The sequence below is a fragment of the Gossypium raimondii genome, chromosome 1 (assembly GCF_025698545.1).
Source record: "Gossypium raimondii isolate GPD5lz chromosome 1, ASM2569854v1, whole genome shotgun sequence".
Taxonomy (NCBI): domain Eukaryota; kingdom Viridiplantae; phylum Streptophyta; class Magnoliopsida; order Malvales; family Malvaceae; genus Gossypium; species Gossypium raimondii.
This window is the reverse complement of record NC_068565.1, coordinates 40,398,629-40,404,628: the sequence shown is the minus strand read 5'-3', so window position 1 is coordinate 40,404,628 and position 6,000 is coordinate 40,398,629.

Genomic DNA, 6,000 nt, shown 5'->3' with positions numbered 1-6,000 from the left:
TCACATTATTACCTTAATATTATCGAGAGCTTCATTTTTGTTACTATCAGGCATATTATGCCATGACTCGTAGTTGATTGGCAACAAATTGGTATTTTGTGCTATAATGCCCAAGTATCTTACTAAAAGTCGAGCTTCTAATCCAATAGGCTAACCATGACTGTTTCTGGATACTTTGACAAGCTCCACAAAATTTAGATCGTATAAATCCTTTAATAGCGTACGTCCTCGAGTTTTACGCCTCCCACCATTTTCAGCTAAAAAAATTGTATATGATAATATAGGAATTTGAAACAAAAATCAATAATAACAGTCAACATGCATGTAAATTAAAGTTAACATTACTTTGAATTTCTATAGGTTCATTAACTATATTCGGAACATTCAAAGATCCAATAGCAGTTTGTTGATCACTATTTGTTTCTTCCAAATTTGGAGGATTTTGAATAATAATTAGATCTCGCAATCTTCTTTTAAGCATATTATCTTCAATACACATAAAATAGTTGAAATATTAGTAACTAGTTACAACAATAATAGTAATGGATATATTTAACAAGATCAAGATTTAAATTATAATACTACATATAATTAAAAAAAAACTTAAAATCTTACTACATCATGATTCGTAAATATCTTCATCCACATCCTGGCGAACCCATTGAAATTGTGTACTAGTACTAGGGATAGTTTTGTTTAAGTTTTATTATGGAAAAGACAAAGTTTCTGATCTTTCATCGATGTCATCTCTACTTCCATTGCCCATGTCAAATAAGTCTCTAGGGGTGTTACGGAGTACAACGTACCAACCCTCATTAGTTGGATCTTTCGAGTAAAAAAATTGTTTGACTTGAGAAGAAAATACATACGGCTTGTCTATCAATTGTTGTCCAGTGTGAATTAATTGAGAAAAATTCACCATTGTAAAACCAATTTGATCTTTTTAATTTCGCAAGCAGTATTAACATCAGCCCAATCACATCGAAATAAGACAACCTCCCTTTTGTCATAGTAATCCAAATCAATAATGTTCATAAGAAGTCCGTAATACTCCACATTTCCTTCAGCATGATTACTGTCTCTAGCACTAGCATAACTTTTAATTGAAGAATTAACAACTATTCCACAATTTTGAGTCCTCCTCAATCTTTCGCGAGATTTTGTATGAAACTTGAATCCATTAATGAGGAAGGCATTATATCTTTTTACTACTCTACTCAGACCTTGGGAAAGCCATTCTTCATTGATGTTCTTTCTACTCAAAACCTATTGAATTCAAAGTAAATTGATTAATTATAATGTTATACGAAAACATTATTATTTGTTATTGAAAGCTTCAATTGCATACCGTCTGCCCTAACCATTCATGAAAAGATTCTGTGAATAACTTATAAATCTCTCAATGTTGTAATCTTCGGGAGCGTGAACGAAATCTCAAGACTTGTTTAAACTCACTATGTTAAAAAGTGGATTACTTGGTTAGAAAATAAACAAATGAAAAAGATGAAAATTTATCAAATTCTAAAACTTACTTGTGTAATGGTTTAATTGAATCGTGGTGAAAAAGAACATATAGATGTGCTTATACCCAAGATCTATCATCTAAGTGTGCAATTTCAACTTTACCGATTGGTTGTCCATAACTTCGAAATAGATAAGTTTCAGCTAAGTTATGATTAATGAGCCCAACATTTCTACTTGGTCTATTCAGTCTTGTTTCAACATCTTCTAAATATCTAGAGCAAAAAGTCATACACTCCTCTACTAAGTCCTTCAGCAATTGATCCTTTTAGATAGCGCTTATTACGACAATAAGACTTCCATTTCCATAGGATTAAAGGTATATTCATGAATGAATGAAAACTTTAATATACAACATTATCAAAAGTTGTAATTAAAGGTATATTCATAAATGAATGAAAACTTTTCAAATAAACTAGCACCTCTCTATAGGATTCATACACCGATAGAAAACCAATCCACCAAATTTTGCTTCATGAAGGAGATGGGTTAACATGTGCACCATAATAGTGAATAAAGAAGGTAGAAAGATCTTCTTCAAGTTGTATAAAGTCAAGGCGGCTCGATCTTGTACTTTCTTAAGTTCTTCAACAATAAAAACTTTGCCACAAATAGCTTTCATTATATTGGATAGTTCAATTATACAAGACGTCACCTTTTTTTACATACAATAGTGTAAAGCAACTGGCAGTAAATCTTGCATCAAGATGTGATAATCATGTGATTTTAGGGAATAAAGTCTTTGATCTTTAAAACTCACACATCGAGATATATTTGATGCATACGCATCTTGGACCTTTATATCCTTCAACACCGTGCAAAACACTTCTTTTTCTTTCTTCGACATTACAAAAATAGAAGGCGGCAACCGAGATTTTCCATTTGGAAGTAATTGGGGATGAAGATCACATCGAATTCCCATGTCAACTAGGTCAAGTCGACTCTTAAGATTGTCTTTCGATTTTCTATCGACATTGAGAATTGTCTCGATGATATTCTCGCAAACATTCTTTTTCAATATGCATAACATCAAGATTGTGTCACAAAATGTGATGCTCTCAATAAGGAAACTCAACAAAAATGTTTCCTTTTTTCCACAAGTTCTCCTCATTAGGATTATCCTCTTCATCAGATTCATCACACTCTGCCGGTCAACATCGCCAACATACGCCTCCCTCGATCTTTTCTTTGTTTGCATGTTGGGTGGTTGATTCATCTTCCCCTAACTGAATTGATATCTTTTAACATGAACAAGGTTTCATATCTAATGGTCTGCTCATGAGCTTCTCTGAACTCTTCAGTGCCAGCAAATAGAGGCCTCTGAAATCTAAATCTATGATTTCTATCTAACCACCAATGATGCCCTATATAGGAGAACTTCTTCCCATTATATAACCACTTTGAACATGTTTTCGTAGCACAACAAGGACAAGCATAACGTCCTTTAGTACTCCAACCAGATAAATTGGCATAAGTCGGGAAATCATTAATAGTCCACAACAAAGTTGCACGTAAATAAAAGTTCTCATTTCTCAAGACATCATAATTGTTTCAACTCTTCAATAAGTGGCTACATATAAATGTCAATATCATTCTCGGGATACTTTTCTCCAGGGATAACCATAGATAAGATAAAGAAGATTGCTTCATGCAAATCCACGGAGGCAAATTGTAAGGAACAAGAACTATAGGCCAAGTACTGTACAAAGTACTCATGATTTTAAAAGGATTAAATCCATCAGATGCTAGCCCGAGCCTCATATTCCGAGGATCGCTTACAAAGCTTGGAAATTTACTGTCAAATGATTTCCAAGCTAAAGAATTCATAGGATGCCTTAATAATCCATCATCGATTCGTTGATCATGATGCCACCTCATAGAATCGATTGTCTTTGACGACATGAAAAGCCTTTGAAGCCTTGGTATTAGTGGAAAATATCGCAAAACCTTTACTAGCTTCTTTCTTGACTGTCCCTCACCTTCATCCCCGTTCAAATCTTTTGCATTCCTATTCATCCAACGAGATTTATCGTAAACATGACAAAACTGTTGGTTTTTCCGATCACCCTAATACAACATGCAGTCATTTGGGCAACTATGAATTTTGTCGTACCCAAGGCCTAAATCTTTTATCAGTTTCTTCATATCTTTGCATGAATGAGGGATTTTTGAAAATGGAAACAGATCTCTCAAAAACTCTAGCAGAAGCGTAAAAGTGTTTCTGGTCCAGCCTCCCAAACATTTTAAGTGAAAAAGACGAATGCAGAATGACAATTTTAAAAATTTCGATCCCTCATAAAGTTCTTCATTCATTTCATTAAGTAACTTGTACAACTTTGCCGCTTCTCCATTTGGCTCTTCATCAGGTGCACTTCCTCCCGTTTTGGTAAAAACATTTCCACCAATATCACAATCATTGGATGCAATAACTTCAGGTGGAAACGATTGCAAACCATGACTGTACAAATTAAATGCATCCCGCAACATACCTTCCATGTCATCTTCTCTAACAGACTGATGATGAGCATTATGAGGACAAGTTAAATTAATCGTTGAAGAGGTTCTACGAGGTGTACACTCTCCATGGAAAATCCATTTTTTATACCCCCGAATAAAGCCATCAACAATTAGATGTTCATAGACAACTTCATGAATATGTCAATTGATGTTGCCACACTTCTTTCACAGGCAAAGAATCATATTCTCTTGGCTTGCATTTTGAAATGCAAAATCTAGAAAATTTTGTACTCCATTTCAATAGTCATTGCTTATCTTGACAAATCCATCCAACTCTTATCCATTTCGTAGTTCTTTAAGCCTAAAGTTGACAATAAATTACGGTTAGTTATGTGTTCTAAATAGATTTAAATCATGTTGTGGCGCTGAAATAGATAATATATATCAAGTATCAAGTATCTAATTATTTAAAAGATATATATTAGTGACAACATTTTACGTTTGGATACTCCAAATTCGCTATAAAAATTTACCTTGAAGATTTAATGCATTGTATTTTAATGGGTGTAAACTAATTCGTAAGTTGTTTATTTATAAGAATAATTAAGAGTAGGGAAAAACAATAGTGTTGCCCTAATTTACGTGATTTTATATATTTTGATCCAAAGTTTTATGTAAGTTATGATATGATATATACTTTTATATTCTTTAAATGTTAGAAATTGCATTTTTTATATTCTTTAAATGTTTATGTAAGTTATGACTATCATCTTTAAATATAACTTTAAATATTGACTCTTTCAATTATACTCTTTTAATTTTGAAATTTTTTTATCACCTTTATATTTACTATACTTAAAAGACAAAATTAACAAATTAATAATTATCGTTAATAAATTTAATATTTTTATTTTTATCTATATTTGAGTTAATTTGATAAAAAACACAAATTTCAAATTTAAAAGAGTCAAAATAATTAAATGAATGATTAAAATAATTTTTTATGTTAGATGATCAAATAAGTTATTATGCCTTCATTTTCTTGATTTTATTTTGCTTTTTTATTTTTTTAAGAATGTTCATAGAATGGGTTAGTATATACCTACCTACTTGAATTTGCTAAATTACCCTACTTGATACCTAAATTGGCTTACGATTTCTATGTTTAAATATCAATTAAATAAAAAATTTAGAAATGTCAAATTCAAGTATCTTGAATATGTTAACTCTTTTAGAATTCAACAAATGGTATTTTCGACCTAATTAATTAAATCATTATTTCAACGACTCAAAATTTTATAAAAGATCTAAAGAAATATAAAAGAATCAAAAATACAAATAAATTACAATAATGATATTAATACTAATTAAACATTCTAAATTAAATTTAAGAGTTAGAAAATTGAAATTAAACCACCAAAACAAGACATTAACAATACCATATGGTGTTGACTATGGAATTGAAATCAAAGATGCTTACAAAATGTCACTAAATAAAAATTGATCCAATCTTTACATAGAGATTATTCAAGCTACCTCGGATAAAATTTTCCTTTTTAAACCTATCTATTATAAAGGTAAATAGAGCAAAGGATAAAAAGCTCTAATTGTTTTAAAACAACATATAAAACCCATAAATTAATAGTTAAAACTTTGTTGGTCCTTGGATATTTATATATTTGGCTATATGTATTCACAACCTAAAATATGCACTCTCAAGTAATAAAATGCTTTGAAACCCATCTAGCTGACAATATGGATGCAGTTATATTAAAAAAGAACAAAAGGGAAGAAGGTTCAGGTGGTTAACAAGAATCTAACACAACTACTCAAGAGGTTGGCAACATTTCATCAAAGGAGAAAAGAAATAATAAGTCAAAAAACAAACAGCAGGGTGATTGTTACATGCATACCACGAAAGGGAAAATCAAGTATTGGTAATGACCTATAAACGCCCTATGGCCTATCGAGACATTACCTGCCGATAGAGTGGTGATTGGAACTTAAATTCCACAAGGAAGT